This window comes from Anabrus simplex, chromosome 2 (genome assembly GCF_040414725.1).
Source record: "Anabrus simplex isolate iqAnaSimp1 chromosome 2, ASM4041472v1, whole genome shotgun sequence".
NCBI classification, from domain to species: domain Eukaryota; kingdom Metazoa; phylum Arthropoda; class Insecta; order Orthoptera; family Tettigoniidae; genus Anabrus; species Anabrus simplex.
In genome coordinates, this window is record NC_090266.1 from 179,870,096 (window position 1) to 179,888,238 (window position 18,143).

Sequence of the window (18,143 nt, forward strand, 5' to 3'; positions counted from 1 at the left end):
TATAACTGCTCAGAGCTTCTAAAACAGCACGAGAGCAGTTTGTAGCATTTCCTGCATCAAGATAGTTCACAGAAACAACGTGCAGCTCTATGTTCGATCCGGCTGGGACTTTGAATATGATGATAAAAACACAACGGCCCATTCTATCTGTAGTTTCTTCACATAGTATATTGATGTTCTTCCCCACTAGAGCCTCTGCTGTTCTTTTCTGGTGGTCATATGCAACTTCTAGAAAGGAAGAAAGACCTCAAATTATAACAAAATAATTTAAAATTACTGAATCAGTTGGGTATGGGTAAGATAGTTTGATATGGAAATCGCACTCAAATTCGGTATCCTTCAATTTTGCGCGTGGTTTCGATGTCGTAATACCTAAACCGTACCCGATCAATGAAATCGAAACTTACCTGGTAAATATACTTCATGTAGAGTTCTCACACATGGCAGCTCTTCATTTGAAAACTTAGTAATCCAGGGTCTTAGCTTTCTAGCTTTTCCAGAGGTATATTTGCTTTGGCAAATACTTCAGCTGTGCATTTCGAGAAGTTATCTCTGGAATTTTTTTTGTCATTTACAACTATCTAACTGTGTAAGCACAGAAGATTGTTTTCTTTGAGACGTACTAGCAGCGGGGTTTGAACTTTCGTTATTGTGTCACTTACCCACATGTTTTTCAGATTTAATCTGTTTCACAATGCTGTCTTTTTTTTCCCCCACCCAACTCGGCAATTACAATAGTTGCAAAACCCTGTCACTGAATCTGTGGCATATAAACCATCCTCTGCATATTGCTGAGCCCTTTCGTGCGCAGTTTTTGTCGTGCGCCCCATAACCGAAATGATCGCTCGATTTTCTACTCTTCACTAGTTTAAATTTTGAACAACAGGAAAACAACGCTGCGTCTATCTCGTTATTTCCGTGACACTCTATTTACGTTTCGATAATAATTGATACAGATCTTATTCCCCTTGCTATTCCGATTGTAAATATCGATTAAAGTCAGCAAGCAGCAATCGATCGGCTACTTTTCTTCATCGATCGAAACGGTCGAAAGATTTATGCATCATATTTTGAGTATTTCTGACAATTTTGCCAAAATGTACTGTTTTTGCCAGTAAAATAGCAAATTTTTGCAGAATTTGCACCAAAATTGCATATTCATACTAATTTAACATTTTGGATCACAATTTGCATTTTGTTGCACTTCTATTTATGTGTAAAACTGATTTTATTCTACTTTAGAATTACCGTAGGCTTGGATTCAGTGCAAGATTCAAAAATTCGCATTTATCGGAAATGCGATTTTTTTTTTTTTCAGGTCCCTACCAATGAGTCTCTGTCATCATTGATACCTAGTCTCTCATTAATCAGAAATTGAATTTTTGCATTAGCCCGTAATTGCCGGGGTGTTAGGTTGTCTGTTAGTCTGCATAAAATAAAATTAATTAATTATCCTTTAACTTACCCTCTCGCTCCTCATCGCACGAATCCTCATGTATCCATACTTGATTATAAATAATATCCACTGAGTGAGCTAACATTCGGGAGATAGTGGTTTCAAATCTCACCGCTGGCAGGCCTGAAGATGTTTTTTCAAGGTTTTTCCATTTTCACACCAGGCAAATGCTGTTGCTGTACGTTAAGGCTATGGCCACTACCTTCCCAATCCTAGGTCTTTCCCATCCTCCCGCTGCCAAAAACCTCCGATGTGTTAGTGCAACATTAAACAAGTAGCAAAAATACATACAGTATATATCCAAAGCTTCAGAGAGTGAAAATCCTCTCCTGGTGAAAAAATACATTGATCAATATCACGGAGTATTAGAGCCTAGCATGCCCATATGGTAACTCTAAAATAGAAATATGTTTTTCTCAGATGATTTAGGTTTTAATTTACAAACATTTCTTCACAGAGCGTTACTGAAGTGTCGTCAATATAAAGATAAAACTATGTAGAATAATAATTTGATACCGATAACAGTGTAGTTACTCAAAACCTTAATCTGTTTCTTTGTTACCATACACAGCATTTGAAATTTTGATGACCCGCAGAATAAAAGTGGTGAGATTAGAACATAACACACACATCGCCGCAGCTCTTCCAGGGTTTCTAGCTCATTATTGAATTCTACTAGACCTATTTGAAAACGATATGTTTCCTGTGTCTGTACGGCAACCGTATGTGCTGATGGGTTAATTGTAAATTTTATGGTTTATGGTGAAATGAAAATCTGAATAGGAACCAAAAGTTTTGATGCAAAACTAATCTTAGCTCACTTAATGTAGCACAAATTGTACTTGCATCAACTGATTATTGGTGATTGTTATTGATGAATTCCATTTTTGGTTCTCTATTGACTTTTGAATGACCAATTAATGTATTCCTATAGTTGGAATGACATATTTTCCCCACCTTTCAATACTTTACATACAATTTATACATATAAAATGAACGTATTAATAAAATGATGTATGGTGAAAGGAAGTGTCCAAATTGCTTGAGCCTTAGTGGGGGTATATACATATTTCATTAACTTAAGGTTCTGTTATGTCAGTACTTCTCCTCCACAATGATTATCATTGTTTTTATGGTGCTATGTTTTGAGAAACTATTAATTATTTAATACATGACAAGCTTATCATTATGTCAAAATGATCAAGTTTTCTGCCTGATATTAAGTTTACTATGTGTACTCTTTATTGTTGCTGCTTGTAATCCATCTAATTTGTAATTTTGGTGCTAGCGATATTTATTAATCTAGAACACAGGTGGGTACAATTCTGGTACAATCTGGACCAATGACCTTAGATGTTAGGCCTCTTAGACAACAAGCATCATCATCACAGCTGATTTGATTTCACAAATATTGTATTTTTGTATTATTCCACCTATTCAATACTTTACATGTAATCTCAGTTCAATATGGAACCAAAAATGAAATTTATAACCTTTGCGCATCATCGTCTGTTACAATCCGAAGCATACTACTGCTTCCTGTTCTTAGTTTGTCTCATGTGTGACTTGTTTAAGTTCAGTTTCTCGTTAACAACTTGCATAGCCTGATCTTCATCATTGTGTCATTGCCAAATGAAGTTATATATTTATACAGTATATATCTGGTAACTTGGAAATATTTTCAATAATAATAATAATAATAATAATAATAATAATTTTACATCCCATTAACTACTTTTACGGTTTTTTGGAGTTGCCGAGGTGCCAGAATTTTGTCCTGTGGGTTTTCTTGTACATGCCGGTAAATTTACAGGCACAGAGCTGACGTATTTGAGCCCCTTGAAATGCCACCAGACTGAGCCAGGATCGAGCCTGCCAATTTGGGCTCAGAAAGCCAGTTTCTTAACCCTCAGAGGCACTCAGCCTGGCATTTTTATTCATTTGAGCTGTACATAATACAGCCATACGGTGTCTTTTCAGATTGATCTTCTGTCGAGAGAGAGAGAGAGAAACGAATATATTCAATATTCAGCCATTTCAAGAATCGGGGGTTTTTATACTCAGGAAAGGGGGAGTGATGATCATTGCCGTAAAACATCACAAAGAAGTGTGCTAGATAAATATTATCTCTGTACAGTTGCTTAGGAAAAGAATAAGTGTATGTTATTGTACACGGTAAGTTCCTCACAGATACACTTTTCTTAGACACAATTGAACCTATAGATCATATTTGTTTTGGTGCAGTTGCACCTGCATGGCAAGTGAATTATATTTTGGTAATAATTATGTCTGATAAAATATTAAATGCAAGGAACATACAATAAAATGTGCTTTTTCTTTAAAACAACTTCTGTATAAATCTTTCTGAAATGTGATTAAGAACAATTTCAGCAGTCTTCTTCATGCTAATTCAAAATGGACCGAGCTGGATAGCTGCAGTCGCTTAAGTGTGGCCAGTATCCAGTATTTGGGTGATAGTAGGTTCGAACCCCACTGTCGGCAGCCCTGAAAATGGTTTTCCGTGGTTTCCCATTTTCACACCAGGCAAATGCTGGGGCTGTACCTTAATTAAGGCCACGGCCGCTTCCTTCCCACTCCTAGCCCTTCCCTGTCCCATCGTCGCCATAAGACCTATCTGTGTCGGTGCGACGTAAAGCAACTAGCAAAAAAAAAAAAAAAATCAAAATGGTACCTGTCTTTAGGTTATTTCTCTTCTTTATTACTACATTGTCCCAGCGTAAGTCACAACATAATGAATTATTTTTTCCAGCACTCTAGATTTACGATATTTGAAGCATTCTAATTTAGTATGATAGTTCACTTAATTATTTTACATGGCAACGGGCAAGTTGGCCATGCAGTTAGGGGCGCATGGCTGTGAGCTGAGCTTGCATCCGGGAGATAGTGGGTTCGAACCCCACTGTCGACAGCCCTGAAAATGGTTTTCTGTGGTTTCCCATTTTCACACCAGGAAAATGCTGGGGCTGTTCCTTAATTAAGGTCACGGCCGCGTCCTTCTTACTCCTAGGCCTCTCTCGTCCCATTGTCGCCATAAGATCTATTCTTGTCGGTGTGACGTTAAGCTAATAATAATAATATTTTACATGGCAGGACCCAGGCTATGAAGCCTGCTATTCTGTCCAACCATATGTATTTTCATTTCAAACACAATTTCATTTTATGAGATTTATAGTCATAAAATGACAAAGCATATTTAAAACAGTCCTGATGATTCATAAGACAAGAGTATACAAATAATCTTGTATTTTTGGAGATTGTAACTTCGAATTTTTTTCCTATTGAAATTGGCGATAACATATAATTAGCACAACAGATTAGGCTGTGTGTACCTCGTTTTTAAAATATTCTAAATGTATCCAAATTCTCGTGTTGATGGTGTATTCTCCGTAACAGCTGTTAACCGCAGTGCATACATGATATTTTTTCCTGTATAAATGTCACTTTGTCTCTGCTACAAAGCAGTACTTGCACCTGCTTTTCTGTGCTATTGCATGAGTGAAATGTCAACACGCACATCTAATTTCTTTTGCAGTACATCTAGTTGTCCTTGCTTTTTATGTATTCATTTCCATCAAAAGTTGAAAAGACCATTTCTCAGACATAAAACAGACAAAATGTCATTAATATATAAATTAGCACAACAGGTTAGGCTGTATATGCCTCTCTTCAAAATATTTGTAGTGTATCCAAATTGAAGGGCTGAGAAATAGAAGTGTGCTATCCACCATTTTTTAAAATTTTCTGGAGAGCAAAAATAAAGTTCACTATTACAAGGAATTTCTATTTAACCTGTGCAAGTTCTTTGTATGACAATTTTTCAGACAGCTTCAATTTTATTCATGGGTTCATTAAATCATAAATAAATTTGAGCTAAATTTAATACAAATATCTTTATTTTTTTTCACGCTTGCATGAACAAAATGATAAAGGATTATAAGTGGGCTTAGTGTAATGTAGCCAAACTTGAAGTTTTATTTGTTATTACTGTTTGCTGTGGAAGCAGGATTAACACAAGAATGATAAATTTGTAAGAAAAATCAGAAGTATATCACAATACAGTTGTTTCTAACAATATAACTGACCGGGTGAGTTTGCCGTGCGGTTAGGGGCGCGCGGCTGTGAGCTTTCATCTGGGAGATAGTGGGTTCGAATTCCACTGTTGGCACCCCTGAAGATGGTTTTCTGTGGTTTCCCATTTTCATACCAGGCAAATGCTGGGGCTGTACCTTACGGCCACGGCTGCTTCCTTCCAACTCCTAGGCCTTTCCTATCCCATCGTCGCCATAAGACCTATCTGTGTCAATGCAACGTAAAGCCACTAGCAAAAAAAAACATGTAGGGCTCATTCTCCACGAGCAGATAAAACACCGCTGTTCGCCCGCTACAAACCCGCTTGCGGAACAGAACTATGGGGTACTTCTAGAGCTGTCTACACGGGCGGTTTGCACGCCGCGGGTGGACGCATCCATGAGCGGGCAGGCGGGTCTAACGCCAGCAGAGGCGTTATTCCCGCTAGCGGTAGAACAGCGAATCATTCTCCACGTGGCGGCAGTGAGCAGTTCACCCGCCTCTGTCGCACGATAGGAATTGCCTGAAGTGTAGTATATTCTTTACTAGCTGATGTACCCGTGCTTCGCTACGGAATTCTACATTGTATACAGAATTCTAGGTTGGGTAGTGTATATGTTGTGAGCAAGATCGTATTAAGTTCCATAGTTCTTAACGTTAATCTAGAAACGCGACGGGAAAGTCACCGAATGTCTTTTCTAATATGAAGACTGTATTAGAGAATATCCATTGTAACAATAGGCCCGCTTACCTACCGTCAGTCAAAATCAAGTTGGGGAGCATTATAATGGCAGACACACAATCTCCACCTGCCTTTTTTACATCCTCAGACTGTCTTATTCATTTTCCCAACTGAAATTAACATAGGTCATTACAGTGATGTCAGTAGGAATGACACGATTAAAAGCAATCTTTTGATATGAAACACTCGATCAAATGAAAAACCGCACATTTTCTCACTTTTAATGAACACTACTACACTGGCGATCTAACAATCCAAATTTTCAGAGCTGGAGTGACCAAGCCGCAGACAATCATGATCCGTGAACACTCTTCGTCTTTTTTTTTGGGAGGGGGGGTCGAATAGTGGAGAGTCCCAGGGCAAAAACTGTGCCCTTTTACTACTATGTTTCCTAGCAATACACAATGAATCGGAAAATCTCAATTCACTACACTGGCAGGGGAAGAAACTATCTGACTTGGAGGCAAATTCTTCCTCAAAGCCAGAGGGGAAAGCCCCTCTTCACGGCTAATTTGGAATAAAATTAATATAGATTTAATAAAAGTGAAGCGGAAGAAGATTTTCTTAAGAAATGGCTCTTTTCAGAGTTGAATTTTGAATTATTTAGTGAATTGTGGTGCTATAATTTGGATTAGACCTAAATTGTAATTCTAGACTAGGTCATACTACTACTACTACTACTACTACTACTACTACTACTACTACTACTACTACTACTACTACTAGTAGGCTCACTTAGTACTACTACTACTACTACTAGTAGTAGTACTAAGTGAGCCTTTGCCTTAAATGTGCACACTGCTCATTCAAAACAGCGCGTCAGAGTAGAGATGGAATAGCTGGAATACTATGATGAACCAGTGTGTTACGTACCAGCAGTATCAGGAAATGTATGAACCAGAGGAATGGAATGCTAAAGATGAACGTTTACTAACTCCCCAGCTATTTCCCGCCAATATTCAGTCAGGCTGTTATACTCTGTACGCAGCAGTAATTCCATCTATCGGAGCTGTGTGGCAGCATAAGAGACAAAGAACATCACAACAAACAATGGTCAATATATTGTTATTGTTGATGAATGTTATGCGCTTTGGATATAGTAGGCCTTCACATTTAGTTTTTTTCCTACTCTGAAATACCACTCTTATCATAGTCGGTGTGGGGAAACTGAATAAAACATAACGGTAAGGGTGTATTCTGCTCGAAGGCAGGTTCGAACCTCCGCAGAGGTGTGCCTGAGCCGGAGTTTACGTGCGGTGGAGTGGCCAGTTCTTTTCCGCTCCTCCATTCCCTTACCCCCACCAACAGCGTGTGGCAACCCATCCCAAGCTTGACCTCGCCCAATGTTGCTTAACTTTGGAGATCTCACGGGATCTGGTGTTTCAACACAGCTACGGTCTTTGGCAATAAAACATAAATGATCGGAAATTGCATTATCTCTAAGTTATGTTATGGAGTACTTTTCGATAGGACCAATAACATATTGTAGGTATTAAAAAATACATTTTAGGTGCCTTTTCCTAAACTGCAGTTTCATCCAGGGTGAATAAAATTGTTTATAGCTTAGACTGTAGTTTCTTATTCCCCGACTCTATGTACCGATTTTCATCATATTCTGTTAACCCATTTTCTCCTGGTTCGGCGTTGATATGGACTTAACAACAAAAATATAAATTCATGAATGTCTCTGTTACCATAGCCAGTATGGTAAACATGTAAGAGACATAAATGATCGGATATTTAATTCTATATAACTTGATTTATGTAATATATATTGATAAGACCACTAAAAATATAAATATTTGAGAATTAAATTTCAGGACTTCCCCTAAACTACCACTTCACTAGTTTAGTAATACGCAACTTAAGTTCAAAAAGCTCATCGAATGAAGCAACTGACATTCTATAATATTGGAAAAACATTTCCGGGTAGTTCCTGTGTTCGCACAACTTTAAATGAAATTGTCCAGTGGTGAGTCGATTCGATAACGCCAACTATTTTTTTACCAGGTTTACTTTTTAATATTGCTAATAACTGTAGTTTAACAGCTCCAACAACACAACCTATTTGTACGACATCCATCATTACAGTATGGCGGGTTTGTCGCTGGTGGAGAATGGCTGCACGTGTCGGCAGCGTTTTTGGCGCTGTTCACAGGCATCAATTCAACCGCTCGTGTAGAATAGGCAAAAAGTTTGAGCATTCAGGCAGGCGAACAGCAGCGTTTTACCTGCTCATGGAGAATCAGCCTAACTGATCGTTATTGATCTTAACCAATGTCATTTGTTTGATACAAAGGTCACATAACACAAGGTGAAAAGCACAATGACTAATTTGAACTCCCAGCATCTGTCACTTGTTCACTCCAGTCACCAATCTTAGCTTCTGTCTCATCTTCATCTAGGCCATTCAAAGTTTCCTTCTCGGTAATTTTGTCTTGAGACTCGAAAATATCTCTCCAGAAGATCTTTTTCCTATGTGGTATGAAATCCTGCTGGCTCTTTAGATCTTTTACTTTTTCAGAATTATCAAGAACCAACTGAAAGTATCTTCTCTTCATAGCTGGGATGATTCTCAGATGTCCTGGTTTCGCTATCGTAAAAGACTGATAGTCTTCTAGGTCTGAGTGTGTTCTTTTGTATTTCACTTGGAAAGGATTGTCATCATTTATCCTGATCTCTGCTATATCTCTCATACAAATCTTTTCTGAAGCCTTAGGCCTTTGAAAAGCATCTTTGCTGAACATCTGGAAGTCATATGTTGTATTATTATTGAGCTTTAAGACGTGAAATGGATTTTCCTTACGAGCATTTTGCACAGTGTCCACCCAGTCTTCTGGGGTATGGATAGGATTGATGTGATTTTTCTTGCAGTGCTCAATGTGGCTAAAGTATCGGTCACATGGCAGATATATGTGACTACTAGCTAGAAATCTGTGCCTGATGGTTTTTGTGAATTTCCTCTTGACAAGGTAAGACCAAAGGGTCAATATTAAGAAATTTTTGTTCTGGCCTGTACAGTCATCTAAAAGACTAACTCATGAACTGGTAGGTTTTTCTGTGCTTTTAGAGTTTTAATAACTACCAAGAGAGCAGAACACACCTTCCTCGACCCTTGTTTTGCCTGACCTTCTACACAAAACCATACACGTGTATCCCTTCATTGTACACCCATAACTGTCTTTTGGTAGAATGGTTGTGAACGGCTTAAGTAGGGAAGTGGCAAAGTTTGCTGCATCTCAGATGTTACTACTTGAAAATCTTGGACAGTTTTAGAGGCTTTGATATTTGCCTGCAAATTTTTGTATGCAGCATCCGATTTTCTAACGTGAATTTCTCTTTGACTGACAAGTTTATCTTGCTGATCAGCTGTAAAGTCAGGGTCTGTGAGGGATGATGCAAGTTGATCGCAAGTTATACATGTGTCACTGGGAGGGATGCCAAAACTTAAATTGAACTCTTGCAAGAATATATCTCTGTAGGGCCATTCCTTTCCTGGTTCCCCTTCAGTATCCTCTAAATATAAGGAGTACTTAGATTTAGTTTTCAAGACAGGTATTTCCTGCCTGGATTACTTAATCTAGAATAATAACTTTTGATCACTTGTGAACTTACAAATATGCTGTCTAACTTCATCTCTTCTTGTGCCAGATATTACTGCTTTCTGCACTTTCTGTAGTCTGTGTTTCTAAATGCAGAAAAGTGCTAACAAAGTTTTCATACATACTTTAATAGAAACACCCTTTTCTTTAACACTGTAACCATACACTGAACGCTCTTTCTGCTTGTCAGTATCAGGAATACGTTCTTCTTTCTTTTCCACTTCAGATATAAGACCCATTAAATACAAATTCTGCTGACCATAATATCCTAGTGACTTAAAACGTTCAAAAAGTGCTTCTCTATTCAATATTCTTAGAAAACAACTGTCAGAGCAATCGTCTACTTCTTGAGTTTTTGCTGGAACACTGGCTGGTGAATATTCTTCGTAAGAATTCTTTAATTTTTCTTGCATTCTGTTTCCAACGTTGTGGATTACGACACCTTTTCCAGCCTGTTCCCATTTTCTATTGAAGCTCGTCCTTCATTTTCAGTGTCACTGCCATCATCTGTACCAGAGTTTCAATCAATCAATCAATCAATCAGTCAACCAATCAATATTGATGTGCATTTAGGGCAGTCACCCAGGTGGCAGATTCCCTAACTGTTGCTTTCCTAGCCTTTTCCTAAATGATTTCAAAGAAATTGGAAATTTATTTAACGTCTCCCCTGGTAAGTTATTCCAATCCCTAACTCCCCTTCCTATAAATGAATATTTGCCCCAGTTTGTCCTCTTGAATTCCAACTTTATCTTCATATTGTGATCTTTCCTACTCAAACTTATTCGTCTACTAATGTCATTCCACGCCATCTGTCTGCTGACAGCTCGAAACGTACCACTTAGTCGAGCAGCTTTTCTTCTTTCTCTCAATTCTTCCCAACCCAAATTTTGCAACATTTTTGTAACGCTACTCTTTTGTCGGAAATCACCCAGAACAAATCGAGCTGCTTTTCTTTGGATTTTTTCCAGTTTTTGATTCAGGTAATCCTGGTGAGGGTCCCATATACTGGAACCATACTCTAGTTGGGGTCTTACCAGAGACGTATATGCCCTCTCCTGAACATCTTTACTACAACCCCTAAACACCCTCATAACCATGTGCAGAGATCTGTACCCTTTATTTACAATCCCATTTATGTGATTACCCCAATGAAGATCTTTCCTTATTTTAACACCTAGATACTTCCAATGATCCCCAAAAGGAACTTTCACCCCATCAACGCAGTAATTAAAACTGAGAGGACTTTTCCTATTTGAGAAACTCACAACCTGACTTTTAACCCCGTTTATCAACATACCCATTGCCTGCTGTCCATCTCACAACATTTTCGAGGTGACGTGGCAGTTGCTCACAATCTTGTAACTTATCACTCTGTAGAGAATAACATCATCCGCAAAAAGCCTTACCTCCGATTCCACTCCTTTACTCATAAAATTTATATATATAAGAAAACATAAAGGTCCGATAATACTGCCTTGAGGAATTCCCCTCTTAATTATTACAGGGTCAGATGTCAGATGTCCTGAGTTTGAAGTTCTATCATTGTTTGTTGCAGTACTGCAAACTCCACCTGCACTCTCAAATAAGCACTGTGCATTAGATGAAATCTAGATAGCTTTTACAATATATCTATAATGCTTGATCTGTTTCAAATTAAAGAAAAGAAACCAAGGTGCCAGTCAGAACTTACCAGTTTCTGTAGATTTTGTTCCTGATTGGTTTATTTCAGATAATAATAAAAATGGGTGCTTGTTCATTTTGAAATGTAGGTGGTTATCTAGTAGCACTAGTAACAGTAGTAACAGTAACTAGTAACAGAGTCCATTATTCTCCTAGGTAACCTGTCCTTCTCCATTTGCCTCACATGCCCCCACCACCGGAGCTGGTTTATGCGTACATCTTCAGCCATAGAGTTCATTCCTAACTTAATCTTGATCTCCTCATTCCAAATACCTTCCTTCCATTGTTCCTACCTGTTTTTCCAGCAATTATTCTTGCTGATTTCATGTTTGTTACTACTAACTTATGAATAAGATGTCCTGAGTCCACCTAGCCTTCGTTCCTGTAAAGCAGAGTTGGTCTGGAAGCTGACTTCCTTCTTTACAGATTACTGTTGATTGCAATTGCGAGCTCACTGCATTAGCTTTACTGCACCTTGATTCAATCTCTCATACAACATTACCATCCAAGGAGAACACACGTCGTAAATACTTGAAATTATTGACTTGTTCCAGCTATGTATCACCAATCTGACATTCAATTCCCTTGGATTTCTTACCTACTGATATCAATTTAGTCTTTCAAAGGCTAATTTTCATACCATACTCATTGCACTTATTTTCAAGTTCCAAGATATTAGACTGCAGGCTTTCGCCACAATCTGCCATTAAGACCAAGTTGTCAACATAGGCCAGACACTTACTACATTTCCACCTAACTGAATCCCTCCCTGCACCTTTATACCTTTCAGCATATGATCCATGTAAACTACAAACAACAAAGGTGTTTAACCTCTTTAAGTTACCCTGAACCAAGAACTCATTCTACCATCAATTCTCACTGCACCCCAATTGTCAACATTAATGCCTTTGATTGCTTGTAATAATCTACCCTTAATCCCGTAGTCTCCTAGTATGATGAATGTCTTTTCCCTCGGTACCATGTCATATGCTTTCTCTAGTAACAGATTCCACTATTCTCCTAGGTAACCTGTCCTTCTCCATTCACCTCACATTTTTCGATTACCTGACACATACTGAAAATCTTGTTCTACCAGCCCCTCTGTGGTCTGAAACCACACTGGTTTTCATCCTCTCCACCACTGATCGCACCCTCCCTTCCAAGATGCCAGTGAATACTTTGCCTGTTATACTAATGAATGAAAAACCTCGATAGTTGTGGCAATCCTTCTTGTTATCTTGCTTATAGATAGGTGCAATTACTGCTTTTGTCCAATCTGAAGGTACCTTACCAACAGTCCATACTAATTTTATTACTCTGTGAAGTCATTTCATCCCTACCGTCCCACTATACTTCATCTGTTCAGGCCTGCTGCCTGATGACAGTGGAGTTTATTTAACACCTTTTCCACTTCCTGAAGCATGATTTCACCATCATTTCCTCCTCCCCATGAGCTCGGTTGTTCGCTACACCACCAAGATGATTTCCTTTTTTGTTGAGAAAATGTTCAAAATATTCCCTCCACCTGTCCAGTGATTCCCTGGGATCTATTATGAGTTCACCTGAATTACCCTAAACACTGTTCATTTCCTTTTACCCTCCCTTCCTAAGATTCTTTATTACTGTCCAGAAAGGTGTCCCCGCTGCTTGACGTAGTCCTTCCACGTTATTACCAAATCTTCCCACGACTTCTCTTTGGATTCAACAACTACTGTATTTATTTCGCTCTGTTTCTTTCATCTACGCACAATTCTCTGTCTGCATCAGCCCTTGTTTGGAACCATTTCTGATAAGCCTTCTTTTTACATCTACAAGCTGCTCTGACTTCATCATTCCACCAAGATGTTCGCTTTTTCCCCATCTTTACACACAGTTGTTCCTAGGCATTTCCTTGCTGTTTCTACTACAGAATCCATGTATGCCAACCATTCTCTTTCTATATCCCGAACCTGCTTACTGTCCACTGTTCAGAACTTCTCACAATCATATCCAAGTGTCCGGCCCTGCGGTGTGGGGGGCAACGCGTCCGCCTGTCGCCCAGCGGCCCCGGGTTCGATTCCTGGCCGGGCTACAGGTTTTTAATTCTAAATGATTAATATCCCTGGCCTGGTGACTGAGTGTTTGTGTCGTCCTTAATGTTCCTTTCCTCGCATTCAACATGTTACACTTCCGCCATTTACATAATACACTTAGGTTCCTCACATGTGGTGCAAGTAGGGGCAAAAGATCTTCCTAGGTCGACGCCCTAGGCAAAAAAAAATGATATCCAAGTCCTTCTGTCTAATTTTCTGGGCCTGGAGATTTTCTACCTTTATTCGTTTTTAGACATATTTCACTTGCTCTGTCCTATGCCTAGAGATAACTTAGTTCACTACAGATGAAATAGTTGTCTGTATCATTGAAAATTCCCCAGTAAACCTGTACATTTCCTGATTTTGAAGTCTGTTAAGATATAGTCTATTATGGATCTGGTACCTCTGCCCTCCCATACGTAGCGGTGAATAGCCTTTTGCTTGAAGAATGTATTCGTAACTGCTAAACCCATACTAGCACAGAAGTCCAGCAAACACTTCCCATTCCTATTAGCTTCCATATCTTCTCTACATTTACCAATCACCCTTTCGTATCCTTCAGTTCTGTTTCCAACTCTCGCATTGAAATCGCCCATTAGCAGTATCCTATGCTTGCTGCTGACCCTGACTACAATGTCACTCAGTGCTTCATGAAACTTTTCAACTTCATCCTCATCTGCTCCCTTACATGGTGATTACACCGAGACAATTCTCATCCTAATTCCTCCAACTGCCCAATCTTCCCACATTATTCGCTCATTTACGTGCCTAACAGGAACAATGTTGCATGGAATTGTATTCCTGATGAACAGCTCTTACCCACACCCTTCCTTTCCAGGTTCCGTTTGGGAATCAACATCTGTATCATCAGATAGCTTCTCGATTGTAATCACATAGGCTGAGTTGACCTCGAACCATCCCTCAGATCCAGGTAAATATTCCCAGCCTGGTGGGGAATCAAACCTTTGGCCTCCAGGTAAGAGGCAGACGCCCTACCGGTACACAGCAGGGCCGGCCAATCCTTGTGAAGGAGTTGCTAAAACCAATCGGTAAAATTAACTGACATACATGCTACTAATAAGGAATGCTACTTTAAAAACTATTGAAACATTTTCTTTGTGTACAAGTGTACAGTCAATTCCTAGTCTTCTAAGGCTGATAATCAAGAGTAGGATCTTTTAGACCTGAAGATTACTAAAACAGGCTAAATTTGAAATGCTCTTTCGATCTTAATATTTCCACAAATATGCCCTAACGACAGTATAAATTCATTAATAGTAGATATTTCACAAATAATTCCTGGGAAGGCTGAATAAATATGAAGAAGAAGGAAAGGGAATATGAGAAAATCTACTTCAGAAACTTACAGGTTTGGGGAATTTAAGTTCATTCTATCATCAGAAAATAGGATTGTACTAAATATGGCTAAATAATGGTTGAACAGTTCTGTCACATAGGAATGACCCACGATGCATACATTTACCCTAATAGGGAAGTTTAATTTAATTGTTTCCTAAAAGGATTTTTTATATACTTACAAATTTGCAGGACTTACCACCCTTATCAATAAGAGAATTGTGAATAGCTTTGAAAATCCTAGCCTTACTGATAACAATTGAAGGGATGTGAAAAACCTGCACACATTTCATTGTAATTGGTAGTTTATAAACTTAAATATAAGGAATCTCTACAACTTTGCAGGGACAGAATCATAGATAACAAAAGGTGGATGAAGTGAACAAAATTATGGCTGTACTTTCTCTCCATGGTTTTTTCATTTTCAAAGTATACCATTATTGAATAGGGGTTGTTAAACTGCTATCACTTACTGTGCCTGGTTAACAGCACCCAGCATTTTTGCAAGGAAGCAAATGTTAGTAAGAAAAACTTTAACTGTACAAGATGTTGTCTGTTTGGAAAAGGTTTTGAATGACTGTATGAGACTGTGTGCCTTTTGCAGTTGGCATCATTTCCATAATCACAAATGGTAAAAATTTATGTTCCGAAATTCAGAGGTTGTTCTATACTTTCCGTGACCATATTGCGGGATGGCCTGTAGTTGAACTACAGACTGTGTGGTTTTGTTATTTTTTATTTCCCTCTGTAGATCTCTTGTCTGTGCCTATGTGTTGTAGAGTGTACAAAGTTCATTGCTATTTGTTAAAATCACAAAATAATTAGTAAATTAATATTAGATTCCCATAGTTTTATTGGTGGTGGTGGTGGTGGTGGTGGTGGTGGTGGTGGTGGTGGTGGTGGTGGTAGAACCATCGTAATTTCCCTGACCCCATATCAGGAAACAGGATTTTGGTGTAGAGATTTATTATTATTTACACCACCACCACTACCATTTAGTGCTAATCTGGTATACAGAACAATGTCCCTAATACTGGAAGAGTTATAGGATATTATTCTTTTTTTTTTTAAATACATGTTATAGCCTTTGTAGTAGTAATGGTTGGACAAAACTATTGAACTTGATGGGTGTCTGAATGTTGAAACTGTACACCAACATTTCATGAAGGGGAGAAGGCATCTGAAACATACACTATGTGATCAAAAGTATCTGGACACCTGGCTGAACATGATGTACAAGTTCGTGGCGCACTCCATCGGTTGCGCTGGAATTCAATATGGTGTTGGCCCACCCTTAGCCTTGATGACAGCTTCCACTCTCGCAGGCATACATTCAATCAGGTGCTGGAAGGTTGCTTGGAGAATGGCAGCCCATTCTTCACGGAGCGCTGCACTGAGGAGAGGTAGTGATGTCGGTCGGTGAGGCCTGGCACGAAGTCGGCGTTCCAAAACATCCCAAAGGTGGTCTATAGGATTCAGGTCAGGACTCTGTGCAGGCCAGTCCATTACAGGGATGTTATTGTCCTGTAAACACTCCGCCACAGGCCGTGCATTATGAACAAGTGCTCGATCGTGGTGAAAGGTGCAATCACCATCCCCAAAGTGCTCTTCAACAGTGGGAAGCAAGAAGGTGCTTAAAACATCAATGTAGGCCTGTGCTGTAATAGTGCCACGCAAAACAACAAGGGGAGCAAGCCCCCTCCATGAAAAGCACGACCACAACACCACTGCCTCCGAATTTTACTGGGCTCTGCACATGCTGGCAGATGATGTTCACCGGGCATTCGCCATACCCACACCCTGCCATCGGATCGCCACATTGTGTACCGTGATTCGTCACTCCACACAGTGTTTTTCCACTGTTCAATCGTCCAATGTTTACACTCCTTACACCAAGCAAGGCGTCGTTTGGCATTGACATGCGTGATGTATGGCTTACGGGCAGCCGCTCGACCATGAAATCCAAGTTTTCTCACCTCCCGTGGAACTGTCATAGTACTTGGAGTGGATCCTGATGCAGTTTGGAATTCCTGTGTGATGGTCTGGATAGATGCCTGCCTATTACACTCGACGACCCCCTTCAACTGTCGGCGGTCTCTGTCAGTCAACAGACGATATCGGCCTGTATGCTTTCATGCTGTACGTGTCCCTTCATATTTTCACTTCACTGTCACATCAGAAACAGTGGACCTAGGGATGTTTAGGAGAGTGGAAATCTCGCGTACATACTTCTGACACAAGTGACACCCAATCACCTGACCACGTTCGAAGTCCGTGAGTTCCGCGGAGCACCCCATTCTGCTCTCTCACGATGTCTAATGACTACTGAGGTCGCTGCTATGGAGTACCTGGCAGAAGGTGGTAGCACAATGCACCTAAGATGAAAAGCAAATGTTTTTGGGGGTGTCTGGATACTTTTGATCACTTAGTATAGGTGTATGGTTCAAGGAAAATGTTTTTAAAATATATAATTTTGGTACAGTGATGGAATAAAATAATTACCCTCAGCTGGAGCATTATGTACAGTAAGTTCTTAGTAGTAATTTTTTAGAAAATATGTAAAGCTTTTCTGTCCAAATTGCTTGACTCTTCTCTCCCACTTATGCAATGTAGAAATAAAAAATAATCACAGTACTTTTCAAATGAATAACAGAATGTTGAAATTAAGTTTTATTTTTATGGTGTGCAAGTTTCTAAGTTTTAAATCTGAGAACAAGTAAGCAGCTCTTTAACAGTATTTTGCCAGTTTCTTCCTTCTTGCGTATGTGGTGAATTGTGTATATTTAATTAGTTAGGCTTCTGTTATTTCCACCAGTACTGCATCAGATTGGTTCCATTTTTGCATGTAAAAATTGTGGTTGATAGATTGATAATTTCTTCTTTCTTGATATTTATTTACTTTCCTCTCTCGGATTTATTTTTTAACAGTACATAAGTTTCATGCTATGTTATTGTTTGGTGAAGATGTATTTCATAGTACTATTACTTTAAGACCTCATCTTAAAACCTGACCTTGTTATTGTTGAATGTATTCATAGTTCTTGCATTTACAGAGAATTTGCTTGCATTTTTAGAAAGCCATTGGTACTTCTAATAGTATGAATGAATAACTGTAACTAATCAACCACATAAAATAAATGTGGTAA

The 18,143-nt window shown here is 39.0% G+C and overlaps 1 protein-coding gene across 5 annotated transcripts in view; it reads left to right on the forward strand.

Annotated features, from left to right (window-relative positions):
• Positions 1-18,143, forward strand: part of RhoGAPp190 (Rho GTPase-activating protein 190) — a 1,293,865-nt gene that overhangs the window by 687,704 nt on the left and 588,018 nt on the right. The gene's annotated exons all lie outside the window — the stretch shown is intronic.